At 42.9% G+C, this 19,620-nt stretch overlaps 1 protein-coding gene across 5 annotated transcripts in view; it reads left to right on the forward strand.

Annotated features, from left to right (window-relative positions):
- Window positions 1-19,620, forward strand: part of LOC124237311 (RNA-binding protein 47-like) — a 147,568-nt gene that overhangs the window by 41,958 nt on the left and 85,990 nt on the right. The window lies entirely within an intron of this gene.

The raw sequence follows: 19,620 nt of genomic DNA on the forward strand, positions 1-19,620 counted from the left end.
TTCTCTTCAAAAGAGAAATGACCAAATGGCGCTGTGCTCTTGTGGCTTCGCTTGGCCTCTCAGTGCAGTCTCAGGCAAGCCTGCAGGAGAGGCTGGTCACTCTGGCACACAGTAGGCCCTGATCAAAGTGGTCCAAGGGAGATTAAGGACAAAGCCATTAAATACTCAAGTTTCAAGGCCAGATAACTTAGTGAGTTTTTTTTTGCTTGATTCCAGTGAACCTTGGGGGACACCCTAACAAATGAAGAAGTTAAGAAAGAATTTCCACGGATTCTAAAAAAACTCAATGAAATGACTCCTTCTGGATTGTTAGACAAACTTGTGTTCCATGGGTATATTTTAGAATCTCGTAAGTAATCACAGGATCATAGATGATAGGAGGAGAGAAGAAAAGAGCAAGGCGGCTATCAAAATATTGGGAGAGGCAAAAAAGAGACCAGATAACTTGGTCTTTGTAGATAGCTACTTGGTGATATTTCCTTATAGGTAACCATGGTTATCATAATCCTTTTATGAATTATAGTGTTTGTTGAGTGTTTCTTTGGGGGTCAATATATCCCCCCTCTCCCCAGCCTCCCGAGGTCAGGGTTTCTCAACTCTGGGACCGTTGATATTTTGGATTGTTGTGGGATGTTGTCCCATGCATTGTAGGATGTTTAGTAGCATCCCTGGCCTCTACCCATGGGATGCCAATAGCACCCATTACCAGAAATGTCTTTAGGCATTGCCACATAACTTCTGGGGTAGGGGGCACAAAATGGCCCCAGTTGAGAACCATTGCTCTGAGGTCCATAACAGCTCCCACATTTTAGGAAAATGACCACCTGATCATCTTTGTAACCTATCTGACTTGGTCTTAATTTTTTGTTCTTTCCCTCCAATTTTGCCTCTCCCAATATTTTGATAGCCACCTTGCTCTTTTCTTCTCTCCTCCTATCATCTATGATCCTGTGATTACTTATGAGATTCTAAAACATACCCATGGAACACAAGTTTCTCTAACAGTCCAGAAGGAGTCATTTCATTGAGTTTTTTAGAATCTGGAAGTTCTTCCTTAACTTCCTCATTTGTTAGAGTTTCCCCTATGGTTCACTGGAGTCAAGCAAATGAAAGTCTTCAAGTTTTCTTAGAAAAACCATAGTTAAATTTGATCTTCTTACTAGAAAGCCTGTTTCTCTCATGGTACTAGGTTTGCCCAGGCTATTTCTGAAATAATGAAATTATATTCTATGTGAGCACTTTAGAAGCAGATTCTTACATTCTTGGAGAAGATTTTAAATTTCAAAGGTCTAATAACCCACAACACCTGCAGAGAGGCTGCAGAACTGAAAACCATTTGTACATTCTAGATTCTTCCACCTGTTCACTCAATCCTATTCTTTTGTTTTTTCCTTCTTCTTCTCCTCCTCAAAGCCCCCCAGTACGTAGCTGTATATTCTAGTTGTGGGTCCTTCTGGTTGTGCTATGTGGGTTGCTGCCTCAGCATGGCCTGATGAGCGGTGTCAAGTCCGCGCCCAGGGGCCGGGCCCAGTCAGCCCTATTCTAATTATTTAAGTGAAAAAATATTCTAAACATTGCTTTTCAGTTGCGATGACGGCTCTGTGGCAAAAGATCATCTGATCCACCTTTTAGCCTTTAACAAATGAGTTAAACCGAAGATGTTTAATACTATTTTTATAAAGTTTTGCAAAAATGGAAATTCCGATCTTTCTTAGTAAACTGTTCCAGTTTTTGATTACACTCAAAGTCAAAATTTCTTCCTTTTCTTAACCACTGAAGACAATTTCCTCTTTATAGTATTTATTTTATTAGAGCAAATTTTAATCTAATTGTAAGAATAACACAGGCCACTAGAGAAACAGAGAAGAGCACAAAGGAGAAAATAAGAATCATCACAACCCGGAGATAACGCAGATAATGTTTTTGAAATTGTATGTCTTTTAAATTTTAAAAATGCTTATACTATGTGCTTATCAGATTAACTTTTCTCCTGTTTAGTTCCCACTAAGGATAGAAAACACTTCCACAGATTTGTGGTGAATATTAATATATTCTACTTTTAAATGAATAAACAAGGAGTTTCATAGGAGAATTAAATTGACAAAGAATGCATAATGATGAAGACACAGCACTTTTTGATTATTAAGTTAGTGTTTTATTCAAATAAACTAAGTATGGTTATCGACTGTTCTCAGTTTCTCATCTGTCCTTTGGGAATTTCCTTATGCTGTGCAAATATGATTATAGCGTCTACTTGCCTCTCCCCTTTTCTGTAAAAGGTAGATTATTGGGTGAATTGTTTTGCAACTTGTTTTTCTTCACTTAGCAATACATCTTGGAGATCTCTCAATCTCAGTACATTAAAAGCTTCCATGCTGACTTGTTAAAAATAGTGACATAGTACTCCATTGTATGGATTTACCCTAATTTATTTAACTAGTCCCCTGTTGATGGACATTTGGTTTGTTTCCAGTCTTTTGCTCTTAAAAACAATGACAAGATAAATTATCCTGTACACGTCATTGTGCAAGCATAAAATATATCTGTAGGATAAATCCCTAAAGTAGAATTGCTAGATTAAGGAGTATATGCTATAGTAATTATGATAGATATAATGGAATGGATATATAATAGGTATAATAGATATATAATGTGTTCTCCATGGGGTTGTACCAATAGATACTCCCATCAGAAATGTATGAGAGTATCAGTTTCTCCATAGCCTTGCCAACACAGTATGCTAATATGTTACTATCAAACTTTTGGGTTTTTGCCAACCTGATGGATGAGAAATGATATTTCAGTGTATTTTCAATTTGCGTATTTTCAGAAAGTTAAAGGTCTTTTTCTTTTTAAGATTTTATTTTTTCCTTTTTCTTCCCAAAGCACCCCGGGTACATAGTTGTATATTTTAGTTGTGGGTCCTTCTAGTTGTGGCATGTGGGATGCTGCCTCAGCATGGCCTGATGAGCGGTACCATGTCCATACCCAGGATCTGAACCAGCGAAACCCTGGGCCACCGAAATGGAGCTCGTGAACTTAACCACTCAACCACTCGGCCAGCCCCAAGTTAAAGGTCTTTTGTACTTTCTTTGTCAACTATCTGTTCATATCCTTTGCCTGTTCTTCTCTTGGTTTGTTGATCATTTATTCATTGATTTATATAAACATTTTATATATTACGGAAACAAGCTCTTTGTGATGTGAATTGTGGACATTTTCTGCTTATCATTTATCTTTTTATTTTGTTTGTGGTTTTAAAAAACTTTGCAGGGCCCAGCCCAGTGGCTCAGCAGTTAAGTTCGCACGTTCAGCTTCGCGGCCCAGGGTTTGCAGGCTCGGATCCCGGGTGCGGACATGGCACTGCTCATCAGGCCATGCTGTGGTAGGCGTCCCACATATAAAGTAGAGGAAGATGGGCATGGATGTTAGCTCAGGGCCAGTCTTCCTCAGCAAAAAGAGGAGGATTGGCAGCAGATGTTAGCTCAGGGCTGATCTTCCTCAAAAAATAAATAAAATAAATAAATAAATAAAAAATTTTGTATGTAGTTGAATTTATCAGTCTTTTGTTCTGGTGTTTAGTTTACCAGTCATAGTGGAAAGGTCTTTCTCATTTCAAGGTTATAAAAGAATCTTCATGTTTTCTTGTAGAACTTCTGTGGTTTAATTTTTTCACATTTAAATATTTGATCTATTCTGGATTATCCTGGTGTGAGGTATGAGGTGCAGATCCAACTTTGTTTTTGCTAAGTGATTATCTAGATGTACCAACACTGAGCCTCTGTCTCTACGCTATGAGATGCGTCTTTCACAGTCTTTTAAATTCCCATACGTACTTGGATATATTTCTGGATGTTGCATTCCAGTCCATTGCTCAGACTACTCACGTGCTAGTATTTTTTTTTTTTGTATGTAGGTGTCTGTGTTTTATTATTCCATTTTTCCCTCTATTATTTTAGAATTCTTTTTAAAAAATATTTTTAGCATTTACATAGACTACTTTTAAGTTCATGTACCCACTTTCTGATTCATGTACTACTCTTGTCGTGTATTTTAATTCTCTTTATATAATATTTTCAATTTTTTAAATATTTATATTAAAGCCCCTTAAGACGTTATTGTCATTGCTTAATAGTCAATGTTTATTTAAATTTACCATTTTTATTGCTCTTCATTTTATCTTGTATTCTCTGATTTTCCACCTTGGACGATTTTTCTTTTGCTTAAAGAGCATCATTTAGTAGTAGTCCAGCTGTGACAAACTCTCACTATTTATTTGACTAAATATGTCATTATTGTAGCTTCATTTTTGAAAGTTTTCTTTTTTTTTTATTTCTTTTTTTCCCCCAAAACCCCCCCCCCCCCAGTACATAGTTGTATATTCTAGTTGTGGGTCCTTCTAGTTGTGGCATGTGGGACGCTGCCTCAACATGGCCTGATGAGTGGTGCCATGTCCGCGCCCGGTATCCAAACCGGGGAAACTCTGGGACGCCGAAGCGGTGTGTGCGAGCTTAACCACTCGGCCATGGGGCTGGCCCCCAAAAGTCATTTTCAATGAGAGTAAAATTCTAAGTTCATTGTTTTGGTTTGTTTCCCAGCACATTGAAGATCATTCTACTGTTTTCTGGCTTCCATTGTTGGTGCTAAAAAGGCAGTTGTCAGTCTGTCTGTTAGTCCTTTAAAGATAACTGCATTTTGTATAAAAAACATTGTTGTTTTTAATCTGTCTGATAATTTCAACATCTGGCGTCCCCGTGAGTTTAATTTTGTTTCCTATATTCCTGCTGGTTCTCACTCATGTTCTCTTGATGCACCTGGATTTAGGTGTTTTCTTTTTGACTGGATGCTGGATCCTGTATTTGAAAATGTTTTTGTAGAAAGAATTTGAGGTGTAGCATTAAGTTACGTTACTGCTAGGTCACGCTATTTATTGAGACTTTATATGTTATGTTTCAGTATTTGATAATGATCATTACTCTTCAGTCAGAATTTTCCTGGTTATGAACTTGGCGATCAACTTGTCTAGTTCCAAAACTCCCCTCCTTAAAAAAAGTACTTCACTGTTATTTTTTTGGAGGTGAACATGTTAAATTTATACATTAATTCAGAAAAAAAAATGGCACCTTATGATGCTGAGTCTTCCTATCCAAGAATATGGTAGACACAATACTTAAGAAAAAGACAAATCTTTTGGGATTCTTGGGTGTACCTTTTATCCATTTTGAGACTTTAGAATCATTCTCCGAGATCATAATGGAAGTCAGTGTTAGGTATGGTTTAATATATTAATCATCCTTTTTAGATTGTCTCATCTCTAAAGCATGATGACTTTATAAATGATATTGTGATAGGAGACCTGTGGCCTCTTGATTCTCCAGCGTTTGCTTCTATTTTTGTACCTCTCTCATCTTGCCTCATCTCGAGTCATGTTGGACAACTAAAAGCCCTGACCTTTATCTTGATTCTATTAGGCTAGTCCTACATTTCTTTGGTTTTTGTGGACCCTGGATTGCAGTCCGCTCTTCAAATGCATTTGCTGTGCTGTACACCGTTGTGTGTGTTACCCAACAAGCATTCTTGCAATGCCCTTACAGAACCTCGAGGTCAGAGACAAGAGAGCACAGCGCTTCAGAGAGCAGGATCTGGTGTCCTACTGAACTAACTCGAAGTCTTGGTTGGGCCTCTTCCTAGCTCTGTGACCTTGGGCTAGATACTTAACATTTGGAAGATAGTTTCCTCTTGTGGAAAATGGACATAGTAACAGAATCTTCATCAAAGTGTTGTTGTGAGCGTTAAGTGAGAGAACTTACAGTATGTACAGTAACAAGCACGTACTCAATGCTGAGTAAATGTTAGCTGTAATGCAATCGCTTCGTTTTACAGATAACTTCTGAGATTCACTCACTTAAGTAACTTTCCTAAAATCCCTCCATTGTTAAGAAGTGGCAGAGCTTTCTGTCTCTGAGTCCAATGCTCTTTTTGTGGTGCCACCAAGCAGTGTAATAAGAATAAAGAATAGCTAAGATGTGTGGTCCTTACCAGGAAGGCACCGTTCTTAGCACTTGACCTATTTTAACTCAGTTAATCTTTATTAGCCAAAAAGTGGGTACTATGATTATACTTATTGTAAAATGAAGAAACAGGTATAGAGAGGTTAAACAATTTACAGAGCTAGGATTTGAACCAAGACGATCAGACTCTTAATGATATTGGCCTCAGAATTGGCTCCGTAGGCCAGTTTCCAACATGATGCAGCGTTTCTGGTAGGTAACATTCTGAGAACAAGCACCTGGCTAGCCCAAAAGTCTGGTTGGGGCTGGTAATCCCTACCACCGGGGGCAGTGACCTGTGTCTGAGGCAGTTCCCCTCAACAGTGTGCAGCAGCCTCCTCCAGGTTCCTCTTGGCGTCTTCTTTTCTCATGTCTCTCCCTCAGTCCTTTTATCCTTTTCATTCTGTGTCCTTATCATTTATCCTGTGTTTTTCCTTTATTCTAATCCCTGTGCCTCAGACTTGCTCTGAAGATGGTGCGAGCTGGGGACTGGGGTGTAGAGAGACTGGCTTTTACTAAGCACCTACTCAACACCCAGACATTGCATGAGGTCCTTTCCTATCCCATCCTCATTTTTCAGTTAAGAAAACGAATGCTCAGAGAACATAAGTAATAAGTTACGCACCTTCATACAGTTAGATTGTTAACGGAATTAAGATTGGAACCCAGGTCTGTTTCCAAAGCTTGCGCTTTTCTCCAGGGCTGATAAATGGTTGTGTGCCCTGGTACAGCCGTGCTCGTTATTAAAATACTGAAATCTCTCTGTATCACTTGGTGGATAGCTGCTGCCCCAAGCCTCCCATGTGTCCCTGCCACCACCAGCTTGGCCTCTCTAGCCCCTTGCCTGGGAACCCCTGGACCTTTCCATAAGCTAGCAAGTAAAAAGTTAATGTTCTGTCCAGCAGGGCCCTCCAGGACTGGCAGATGTGTGTCGGTGCCCTTGAGGTATTCCTCATAACCACACTGCCGTGTAGTATCAAGTCTCATGCTGAGGACTGCTTAACGTCACTGGGGGAGCTCAGGATGAATGAGAAAATAACTTCACAGCTCATTAATGAAAATGCCATTTGGGATCAAATCAGAGGCACTGTGGAAGCTTAGCTGAATTCACTGCCTCCCTTGATAAAGTACAGGATGAAGAATGTTGCATCTGTGGACAAATGGATTTTGTGTTCTCACCGAGACTGAGCTTCCTGGAGCGAGCATTTCCTCAGCCCCTGCTCAGTGCCTACTCCCACTACTCAACTGACTCAAGCCACCCACGCCAGGGCCCTCCTTCTAGGCCTTCAGCTCTTGGGGCCCTTGCTTAAACACTCCTCTGCCTCTTCCTGTGCCCCCTCTGCCCACCGAGGATCCTCAGGCTTCAGAGGCCCACAAGACTGGTTGCTACTTTCAGAGTCGTTTCTACTGCACTTGGGCAAAAAATTTTTTTGGTAGGGCCTAGGATTTTCAACATTATTTCTAATATTCTTTTTTTTGGAAAAGGCATTCTATGTTTCAAAAAGCAACTTATAAGTGATCTTTTCTAAAAGCAAGACAGGGATTTTTCTTGTATTCTGCGAGGAAACTAAGTTAATCTAGAATGTTTTACTCTTCCCCAAATCTTGTTGATTCCTTCCTCTTTCGTGGTTGATGATAAACCAACAGATGTGTTACCTGTGCTGTTTATTTCTCCTACTTTAAAGCCAAACTTTGCTCAATCTTCAGAGATTCCTTGTGCATTCGTTAGGATAGGTTAAGTAGCAGTCACATATAGGCCCCAAAGTGTCAGTGGCTTACCCAGTAGAAATATATTTCTTGCAGTCCTGGTGTGTGTGCAGGTCGGTGCAGTGGTTCACCTCTGTGACTTGTTTGGAGGTCCAGTCTGAGAGTGGCTTTACATTTTCCAACACATGATGTTCAGAGTTGCCTGGGCATTGCCATCCCTGTCAGCCAGAGGAGGAAACAGCCCAGAGGAGAGTGCATGGTAATTTTTAGGGCCAGGACCACATCGTATCATCATGGCGCACATCATTTTCTCCCTATCCATTAACCAGAGCTAAGTCAAATGGTCGCACGTAACTGCAATGTGGGAACCGGTTGTGCTGTCGTCTATAGATGGGAACAGCCTCTGTACCTTGTATTTTTCATAACTTTAAAATAGTTCCAGTTATAAATGTGCCCTCCTAGGGGATGTGCCAGTGCAGTGCTGTCACACTTGTTTTAATTTCTAGAAGTAGCTTTGGTAACACAGCTTCACTGGAAGCTCTCTCTGGATTAGGCAAATCCAAAGAGTGGACCAGGTGGGAAAGTCCACTCCAGTTCTGCCTACTGGACCCCACCCGCTCTGAGTACCACCATGGGTGCACCGGGAGAGGCCTCAGTTCTGGACCCAGCTGAACGCTGGCTGGCTGGGTGACCTTGGGCAAGTCACCTGTCTGAACCTCAGTTTTCTTATCTGGATCAACTAGTAGATATCGAAGGTATTTCGCTGTTTTAAGACAGCACGAGTCTAAGAATTTGGCTTCTGGGGATCCTGCAGGATAGTTACAACACAGCCACAAAGTTTTGAGAGCATTTTACAGCTTTTACAGCCATTTAATCATTAAAAAAAAAGAAAAGAAAAGAAAAGCCCCACAGATCATCAAAGTGTTTATTGTTTAAATGCTCTTCATGAAGCAAAAAAGATTTTTGTGGAGCCAGCCTATTTGAGTAGTGAACAGCTCAGAGGTCAGCAGCCGCTCTAAAATGTACTTTTGAGTTTAGCAAAGGCTATAGAATGCCAGTCTCATATAACACATGAACTCATTCACTTTGGATAATTTTAAACTGCCTGTGTATGCTGCCTTATCATTGGACTTGACCCTCTTTGGGATATGGCATTTGGAGCTTCACGCCCACCAAATATGACTCACCCCTTGGAATGAATTCTTTATTGATATTGTTTCTTTGAAGAATAATATTTCTTCTGAGCAGCCCGGTATATTAAACCAGTACCACTCAGTATGGAAAAAATATATTATCAGTGAAACAAGTTTTAGTGTCTAGGGAGTAGTCATAAACAGCAAGGAAGCATTTTGTGAGCAAGTTGTGTGTATGTGTGTATGTTATTCACTGTAAGGAACAATGTATTGTGCACATAAAAACTTCTGAAGGCTTTGGCCTGGAAAGGGCCAGGCCAGGCTGATGACAAAAGTATTGAGTGCTCATTTGCTCAAAGCACTGGGCTAAGGGTTGTATTAGCATTCAGAATATTACCATCAGCTTGGGCTACCTAACGTTAGCTGATCTTCTGAATATTTTCTCATGAGGGAGTTCAATGGGACAGGATCTGAGTTTCTGGGACTTCCACGTGATAGGATTTAGGGCAAAGGAACAAGGAAGAAGGGGCCTTGGTTTGATAATAAAAGCAGTTGTACTATTATTTCCCAAAAGATTTTTTTAAAACTTGGAGTCCCCAGTGTATCACATTGCATTGAATATGTTGACTCTTACTGGGCCCACACCCACAGCAGACTAAATGAATTGCCAGAGAAAAGTGGACAAACTTGCCCGATTAGTAGAATTACTGAGACACTGCTTAAAATGAGAGATTTTCAGACCTTTCCTTTGGTGGTGCTGATGCAGAAGGTCCAAGGCAAGGCACAGGAATCTATCTTTAACAGGCTCTCCAGGTGATTGGGCAAGCTTGAGGAACACTGCTGCACTGCCGTGGTCCCCAGTCTTTCAGGAGGGGGCTCTCTGGAGCACAGTGGGTATGAGGAGTGCTCCCAGGGGCAGAAGATCTGGGTAAATGTTTAGCCCAGCAATGGTTTGGAGCAGCCCCTTCATCACTATTTGTTGACTATTGACAATAAAGTTGCTTTTAAGAAATGAGCACATTCTCTGTCAGCCTTGGATGCACAGGGAGAGGCAAGTCATATTCAGAAGACCACTGAGTGAGCACGGACTTAGAGCCAGAGAGGAGAGGGATCTAAAATGTAATGGCGCTGCCTTCTTGGCCTGGTGCGACCCGTCTGTTTCACAGTAACCTGATCTTGTCTGGGAACTAAAACCCTTCCAAAGTCTAGTGGCTTCAGGAGTTCCTCTCCGGGTCTGTCCAGCTTCTAGGCTTCCAAAGGAGGACCACTGCCCCTTCTGATAGTCACATTTTTAGTCATGTTAATCTTACAGTCTTGGAGCCAAGCAGACCAGGTGGCCTCTTTCTTTTGACTTTGCATAGCTTTAAATCTAGTGGATCTCTCACGGGGATTGTAATCTGACTGCACAGATGGTAAAACAAGCAGTTGATTCAATAATAGCTTTTAAAATGAGTAAATATGCACACCACTTTTTTGAGAGATGTTAAAATGTAAAATCTGGTCTATTGTAGAGTAGAAGAAAGAGGTTTCAAGTTGTTGAGCAGACCGTGCATTGTGGACCTCTGCTAAGTGTTACTGACGGGATAAAGGACTGAACGGATGAATGACAGAGATTTCTGCTCTCGTGGTGGAAGGATCTCTTATTTTTTATTTATTTTTTTGAAGATTTTACTTTTCCTTTTTCTCCTCAAAGCCACCCGGTACATAGTTGTATATTTTTAGTTGTGGGTCCTTCGAGTTGTGGCATGTGGGACACTGCCTCAGCGTGGCCTGATGAGCGGTGCCACATCTGCGCCCAGGATCTGAACCAGCGAAACCTTGGGCCGCCGAAGCAGAGCACGCGAACTTAACCAGCTGGCCACGGGGCCGGCCCCAAGGATCTCTTATTTTAAGACAAGCAGATAATGCCAGAAGGTCCAAGGTTCAAGTCTCAGCCTACCTCTTAAGAAGCCTTTTTTTTTTTAACAAGAGAATCTCTCTGAGCCTCAGTTTCCTTCACTGAAAGCAGGTTTAACCGTTCCCACCTTGCTTGGTTGTTGGGAGGATTAAAACCAGACACATGGTCTATTTTTTAAAAATTTTATTTTATTTTGTTTTATTTTATTTTATATTTGAGTTCATAATAGTTTACATCAATGTGAAATTTCAGTTGTACGTTATTTCTTGACTGTCATCACATAAGAGCTCCCCTTCACCCCCAGTGCCCACCCCCCTTCCCCTGCTGTAACCACTGAACTGTTTTCTTTGTCCCACGTGGTCTGTTTTAATGCAGCATCCGGCACATAGCTAGTGTCAAAAATGTGGCAAATAATGAAAGAAAAGGGAACGGCATCAACTTTTGATTTGTTTTGGTGGTCATCGGTCAAGAGAATGTTGATAAACACAATGTACAGAATATATTAACATTTGAGATGCACAAGGAGGCGGGGGAGGGGTGGGTGGGGCCACCTCCTGGCGGCTCAGCCTTGCCAGTGACCTAAGGCCGGCTTGAGAGGAGCCGGGAGAGCCCAGGCCTGTGTCATTCCACCTGAGGAACTGGTTATATTGTGAACTCTGACTCAGTTTTTCAAAAATTGACCCTGGCAAGAATCCTTGGAGCTCTGTTGGTCGTCTGAAACCCTGGGAACTCTCACTCCTCTGAGACACCTGCGTTTTGGGAGAGGGCAGACGACCACAGCTGAGAACTTCCAGGCGCTTGTATTTTAAAGGCTGACCTTAGCGAGCCCTTAGAGCGTTTGGGGGTTTTTCTACACTTATCACAGCGTGGATTCCGATTCCTCAGGTGATGTTGGTGAAACCTTGGACTGTCGGTGACCCTGGCCATGTAAGGAAATTCCTGACAACTGTGAAAATTCTGAGTGGTTTGGCTGTGTTTTGACGACAGCGTTTCAGCTGACTGGTCTGGTTTTTAGTTGTTGCGCTTCTGTGAGAGTTGGGGCAGAAAAAGAGAACAGGGTCATCCTGAAAGTGAGTGCCTGGCTAGGGGTGAAGGATTCCCAGACCTACTTGGTAATCCATCTAATGTTGATCACAGATAATTTGACCAAAAAACAAACAAACAAAAGTAAACATTAAAAACTGTTCAAAATATATAGATTGGAAGGAACACCAAGTTATCGATTTCGTTGGTGGTTTGCTGTGGGGGAAGTCAGGCTGGAGCATATTTGTACAGCTAGCAGGAATGAGGAATTGAGAAATCAGGAACAAGGGTTCCTTCTACCCTATAATAAAGGGCCTGACTTAGCAAAACAACAAAAGTCCTACTTTTGCGCCACCAAGAATCTTCCTGGTTTGGGTGGGACCTGAAGGATGGCAGAGGGGATATTTCATGAAACTAAAAAGAACTTCGCTGAATTAAGGTTTTTCTCCGCCCTTGTGTTGGTCACTCGCATAAGCCAAGTTAGAACCTGTGTTTTATATCTGAACAACACTCAGTCTTTCTTCCGGGCACTATGGACTCATTAAAAAAAAAGGAAAATTAGATAAAATCTCCGATGTTCGCTTCACATTTTCTCGTTTAACACTATCCTGTGCTACATGTAGGGCTTCAGTTTTCTCCACCTGCAGTAACACTTGTTTTGAGCACTAAATGGAACAACCATGTAAAGAGCGTAGATGCAAAACGCTGTAAGGAACTTTGAGGAATTCAAGGCAGTCTAACTTACACTCAGTGTGCTTCTAATCTAGTTGGGAAGACGAGACCTAAACAGGTTAAAAGTTAAATAAGAATAATAGAGTGAATTAACAGCCTCAAACTAGAGAGCTAACGCGTCGCCGGGCAGCATCTGATGGACTGCTCAGGCAATAAGGCTTTCACAGTTCAGAGTCGGGGAGAAGACCTTGCGAGTGTCTGCTGGTAAAGTGCTGGCCAACTCCTGGTTTTCTGTTGTGAAATTCATTCATTCACGCAACAAATATTTATCGAGCTACTAGGATGTGTCAGGTGCTGTGCTACATGCTGGGGATACGGAGGTGAGCAAACAGACAAGGGTCTGGCCCTCACGGAGAATATGGTTTGGTGGGGCCAGCCAGACACTGAACAAACTCACAAACTCACCATTACAGATCAGGATGAGTGCTGTGAGGGCAAGCTTCCACCAAGATGTGAGAGAGAGTGAAAGCGGGGAGACCGTCCAAGTTGGGCTGTTGGGGAAGGCTTCCCTGAGGAAGCACCATTTGAACGGAGATCTGAAGAACGGAGTTCGCCCCAAGTGCTTGGGGAAATAAGAGCACTGCTGGCCCAAATTAAGGAGCATCTTTTATTTTCACAAGTCATTAGTTTAGAGGATAGAAATAAAAGCCAAAACCCAATTCGTAATTGTTCTGCATTATGAACACTGGGGAAAAGTCAGTTAGTAATGAGCATATGCTTCCATGCACACCCACAGACACACACACACACTCTTTCTACTTACACATTCTCATGCTCGCATCCCACCCACAGCTCTCCCACCCCACCTCCTAGAGTAATTTTGTAAAAGAATGTGGAAAGATCATCCCAGAGCCCTACCAGGTCTGCCTCAACATTTCCCAGCAGCTCCTGGGTAGGTGTTCAGGGAAGTGAAAGTTATGATCACCAAAAGCTGTGTGTGTCCTCTTCCTGAGTGTGGCCGTGACTGCCCGGGAAGTCCACTGTGCTTGGGTGACTATCTCTGAGCCCTCATTTAGCTGGGGTCATCGCTAGTCCAAATCAGTCTTCATGGGTAACTACACAAGTCCGCCCGGGCCATTCACCTTGCTGAATCCTATTTCCTGGAGCCACATCAGAAAAATAGTTGAGGTAATAATTGCTTTTCAGATCACACCGACATCACTGATTAGAGAGGCAGGATAATGCGGTGGCCACCAGCACGGCCTGCAGAATTAGACTGCCAGGATCGAATCCCAGCTTTGCCACTGCCTACCTAGTGACGGTGGACAGGTTACTTTTGTGCGTTCATGTAAATCTGAGACATCCTTGCCTGAAACCCGCTGAGTCAGATGTGTTTTGGAATCCAGAATATTTCAGATTTTAGGAAGATAATATGTTGCATGTACCCTACATTGCTTAATACCATTAGCTGGGTCTGGGGCAACATCCCATAATCAAACACATCACTACTTCTTCAGCAAAACATATGGATATTCAGACATACTAGACGATGGGAAGTCTGCACAGAGTCTCGTTAGAGGCTAGTTGAGATTTGGCTGCTAAATGACTTCTGAAAAATACTTAGGTTTTCAGAGGTGTATGTCTTGGGAAGATTCAGTGAGAAGATAGGGGTAGAGTGCTCAGAACAGAAGGCACTGCGCAAGCGTGAGCTGTTACTGTGAAGTAAATTTACTGGCTATTATAAAGCCACTGTGGATGGAATAGAAAAGCTACAGTGTCATTTTCTTCTCTTCTCCCTTCCAACAAATGGGCCTTGACTGTGTCCAGGCACACGCTAGGTGCTGCAAGAAAATAAATATGGACCAGACAGGGCTCCTGCCTCGCATTACAGTCACTGTACCCAGGGCTGGGTACACTGCCAGCTTTTTGTCTTTTTTTTTTTCCTTTGGTGAGGAAGACTGGCCCTGACCTAACATCTGTTGCTAATCTTCCTCTTTTTGCTTGAGGAAAATTGTTGCTGATCTAGCATCCGTGCACATCTTCCTCTATTTTGTATGTGGGGTGCCTGTTACAGCATGGCTTGATGAGCAGTGCTTAGGTCTGTGCCCTGGGTTCCATTGCTTAGGTCCTTGCCCGACATTCGAACCTGCGAACTCTGGGCCGCTGAAGTGGAGCATACGAATTTAACCACTATGCTACTGGGGCGGCCCCTCTTTTTTTAAGTTTGCTTTGCATATCTCACTTTTTCCTGGGTATTTTCCATACTGGGCTATTTGAATTATGTTGGAATCAAACCAACCCCCAGATGTACTGCCGTGTCTGGTATGTTGTCAGGCTGCACTTTAAAAGGAGAGAGGACAGGAAGTAATGACACATGACACAAGTAACTGGGAATGGTTCTCAGATAGGAAGTTGTAGTTGGGACAGGCAGGAGAGGAAGTGTAGTTCCATTGAATGAGCACTTGGAGCAAGGCTGAGGGCAGCTGTCACTCGGCACACTTCTGCTGAGCTCCTTCTCTGTGCCAGGCCCTGTGCTGGGTCCTGGGGTTATAGAAGTGAACAGAGCAGGCTCTCCGCACGCTGTAAGTGATGTTCACTGTTTCTGTGTGAGCCTGGAGAAACCAGCCACCCTCTCTGAGCCTGTGTACTTATCTTCAAAACGACAGGGCTGGAATAGGTTATAATTAAGCCCCCATTTTGCGTTTGAAACTCTGTGGTTAGTGGCAGGCTCTGTTTTAGGAGAGAAAGCCCCTTCTCTCATGGAGCTCACATTTCAGTGGAGCAGAGAGATAATAAAAAGTGATAGAAATGGATAATAATGTCATTTCAGATCATGGTAAGTGCAAAGAAGAAACATGAAGACAGGAAAGAGGAGAGAGAGTGTAGAGTTGGTGATTGGAGGGTTGTTTTCAAAGAATGGTCAGGGAAGACTTCTTGGAAGAGGTGATATTAGAGCAGAGACCTGAATCCAGTCAGGGAGAGAGCCGGGCCGCCAGGAATGCTGGGAAAGGAAATTCCGGGGGTTGGGGGGGTGACCTTGAGTGCTAAGGCAGGGAGGTGAGAAAGAGCTGGCCTGCTGGAGGAGCAGCCAAGAGGCTGGTGGTGTGCCCAGAGGGAGGCAGGAGGGGGTGGGAGAGAGGAGGCAGGGAATGAAGTAGAGAGAGCGTGCAGGCTCCTGGTGGGAGCCCTGGGAAGGACTTTGGATTTTATTCCGAGTGTGAGGAGAAGCCACTGGGGGCTTTGAGAAGGGAAGTGAGATGATTTGATTTAAAAAGAAAGATAGCTCTGTGAGAATATGGATTCAGTAGTCATTTATCAGGAGTGGGCGAGCGTAACCCTGGTGTAGGTTAATTCAGTCCAGCCTGAATTTTTAACATCTCGATAGTTGAAATACAGCATTAATTTCCACCTGTACCCTTATCTTTTCTCTATATATTCCTTTTACAAAAGGGCTGGTCTGAAGATGGATTGCTTTCTAGAGAGAAAATATTGCCATCTTTTGAGGTCATGCTTGTGCCGTCTTTTATCTTCTTTTTCAGTGCAGCATTTGAAAAGATAAGCTGTTTGATCCTCCCTCCCTTCTTTCTTTCCTTGTCGACTTCCTTTTTCTCTCCCTCCCTTCTTTCCTCTTTTTAAACAAATGCTTAATGTTTCATGAGAGACCTTGACGCCCTGCATGCCACTGTGAATAAGAACCAGTGTTGGGGTGACCTTTGCCTGGTGGTGGTGGAGGTTGTCAGTTCTGTTTTCTTTGCACTCACCTTGTTTGACACATGCTTGCTTCTGATAGGTTGACTCCATGTTGCAAAAGCGGAAAGTGTGTACTAGAGTACGCTAAAATTAGGCCACAATTTAAATTGAGATAAAACGTCTTTTGAATTTGTCAGCCTCGAACCATATGTATTTTGTGGCAACCTTATTTTCTTAGTTACTTAAAGCTGGGCTTTGACGCAAGCCCATAATGGCCCATGTACCCTCTTGTGTGGAAATGGCTCGCACGCCCACTCTAAGTTACCTTGAGAAATCTTTGTGGGCAGGCTGGGATTGCTACCTGAATTGCTTAATTACTGCCCACTTTTGTGCTTGGGAAATATATACCAAAGCCACAAGGGGGCAGCTTGTCCAGTGAGTCTAGGGGTAAAGAGGGCTGCTCTTTAGACATAGGATAATGAGAACGGCTGAACTTTTCAGAATGTTTTTTGCATAAAGAAGTCTTTTTACATTCCTAGCTAGCTTTGTCCGTTCAGAGACGATGTTTCTGGAAATTAAAAATTTCAAGGCAAGTTGTTTCACACAAATCTATTTTCCCTTTCTCTTTGTATTATAAGTAGTCATTTTCTCTTGAATTTGCCTTTTCCCTGTCTTCCAGCCCATCTTTATTCATCTTTATTGAATAATGATGAATAGTATTCATCATTAATGAATGATGATGATGATTCAACATATAATAAAAGTCACACGTTTTTAGTGATATGTGAAACACATACAGCCATGGAACCCCTGCCTCAATCAAGACAATAAAAATTTCCATCTCTCTAGAAAGTTTTCTTGTGTCCCTTTGCAGTCAGTCTCCCTTTGCAGGTCCCACATCCCCTTGAATCTTTAATCTGAGAATTTTTTTTTACCTGAGACAAAGCATTTTATACATTTAAAGTACTGATCATGCATTAAATATGAGGGCCCTTACTAAGAGGCTGTGTGAGAGCTCTGGAGAGATCAAGGAAATAAGAGGCAGGTCCTTTCCAAGACAATTATATAAGTTTTTACTCTTTGCTGTTGTGGTGGTTGTTTTAATCTGGCTCATAATTCACTGAGAGAGAGGCATTAATTGCAGTCATTAATTATCCATTTGTTCTTTAACGTTTATTTCTGCCTTAATAATAGCTAACATTTATTGCACTTAAGTACTTAACCTGTATTAATGAGCTCAAGGGATCTTCCCTAGGAGAGAAGTACCGTTATTACCCATACGTACAGATGAGGAAACTGAGGCACAGTCACATGTGGCTTCGACGAATAAAAGAAGGAGTAGAGTTTCCTGACGTGAAATGCAAGATAAATGAAATTAAAAGTTTCTTAGGAAGTGCGTGTTCTCATCGATCAAAGTAGTACTCGGCTTAAAAAACCAGTGCTTCTCTTTACGCACATAATGTCCTTGGGCAGTGTCACTCGTGGCCATGGTTGAATGCCATGACGATTCCAGTTCTGCATCCCTGACCTTGACCACGAGGCATCCCTGTGTCTGTTTCTCTGGTTCCTGCCTTCATCTTCTCCCGACGGGTCACCCTGCCTTTAGCCCCTTCTGCATTGTGGTCAGAGTGATCTTTCTACCATGCCCTTCCGGTGCTGTCGCCTGGCTGATTAGAGTTCACCAGTGGTTCGCTGTGCGGTAAAATGTGAGGTTCCTTGCCTTGTTCAGCTGCACATCCTGCTGCTCTCCACTGCTCACCCTCAGCCCAACCAGCTGTCGTTCTCCAAAGATGCCGGATCCTCTCATGGCCCTGCACCCAAGAACTGGCTGTTCCTTTTGTCTGGAAAATGCCCTGTCCTCATCTGTCATCCCTGTCTGCCGGGCAAACAGTTACTGATCCTTCAGGACTTGGCTCATATCTTCCTTGATTAACCTTGACAGACTCGGAATTACTTCTTCCTGTTTTCCACTGCCCCTTGCGCACTAGAGCCGGTCACTCTGTCTTATGATGGTCTCGTTCCACCTCTGTACCCCGTTAATTTGCACCTTTCGGGAGGGTAGCACTTTGTATTTTCAAGTTGGCATTTCTTGCCTCGCTCAGTCCCTGGTCTCCCTGTCCAGACTCCGCCTAAGCCAGACCATGAAGGCAGAGAAGACACCCAGTGTAGTCACCACTGCTATGCCCGGGGTCCGGCTTAGGGCCTGGCCTGCAGTAGGTGTTCAACTAATATTTGTTGAAAGCATGAATAGTGTGTGTTTTTATTGTCGGCTTGTGATAGTGTCGCCCAGGGATTGCACTTGAAGGGTCCCCGGCCATGATCAAGCAATGGAAGTATTTTGTATGGCCTCATGGTATTCGAAAGCTTTTTGATACCTGTAGATAGAGCCTGCCCTCTCCTGCTTACTACTGTCCACATCACTCCTCTTCTCTTGTTCTTAGTCCCCCTCACTCATTACCCGTTACCCGTCTGCTCCTGGGACATAAGGTTGAGGGGTGAGGGGAGAGGGAAAGCGTATTAGTTAGTTTGCTAGGGCTGCCATTACTAGATAAATCTGACTGCGGGGTTTAAGCAACAGAAATTTATTTTCTCACGGTTCTGGAGTTCTGGAGGCTGGAAGTTTAAGATGTAGGTGTGAGCAGGTTTGGTTTCTTCTGAGGCCTCTTTCTGTGGCTTGCACATGGCCACCTGCATGCTGTGTCCTCACATAGTCGTCCCTCGGTGTGTGTGTGAATGCATCCTAATCTCCTCTGGTAAGGACACTACTCCTACTGGATTAGGGTCCACCCATATCACCTCCTTGAACCTTAGTTACCTCTCTAAAGGCCCTGTCTCCAAATACAGTCACACTCTGATGTCCTGGGGAGCAGAACATATGAATTTAGTGGGGGACGCTATTCTCATAACAGGCGCAAACACAAATTGTCAAGTCGTGTGGTCTCTGCCTTGTGTCTGATGCGGGTTTTCTAACACATTAATAAAGGGGAACTCGGGAACCATCAGAGAGCAGTTTGCTCTCCAAGGCAGAATCTGGACAGACATACCATGCACCTGCTCACACACCTGATCTTCACTCTGATCACTTTGATCTTGGGATCATATTCATGTTTCTCAAACAACTGACATTTAGTTGAAACATCAGGTAGAACTTAGGTGCTTTTCAATTTGGAAAAATATACCCTTTATTCTATTCCTTCCAAAAACTGACATGCAGGCTGCAAACTTTCTTTGTCAAGGGTTTGGTAGACAGTGGAGGTAAAAGCTGCATAATGACACAGCACCGCCTCCATTTGCTGTAAGCAAACAGCCGGGTCCTTTATTACCCTTGAAACTGGCTCTCATGACACAGGTTGGACTCAGAGAAGCAAGTCAAATGCCAAGTTTCTGTGGGTCAGAGTTCCTCAAGCACTGTATGTTAATCAAAAGCTCAGCCTTAGTTAATGAGGCC

This window comes from Equus quagga, chromosome 3 (assembly GCF_021613505.1).
Source record: "Equus quagga isolate Etosha38 chromosome 3, UCLA_HA_Equagga_1.0, whole genome shotgun sequence".
In the NCBI taxonomy this organism is placed as follows: domain Eukaryota; kingdom Metazoa; phylum Chordata; class Mammalia; order Perissodactyla; family Equidae; genus Equus; species Equus quagga.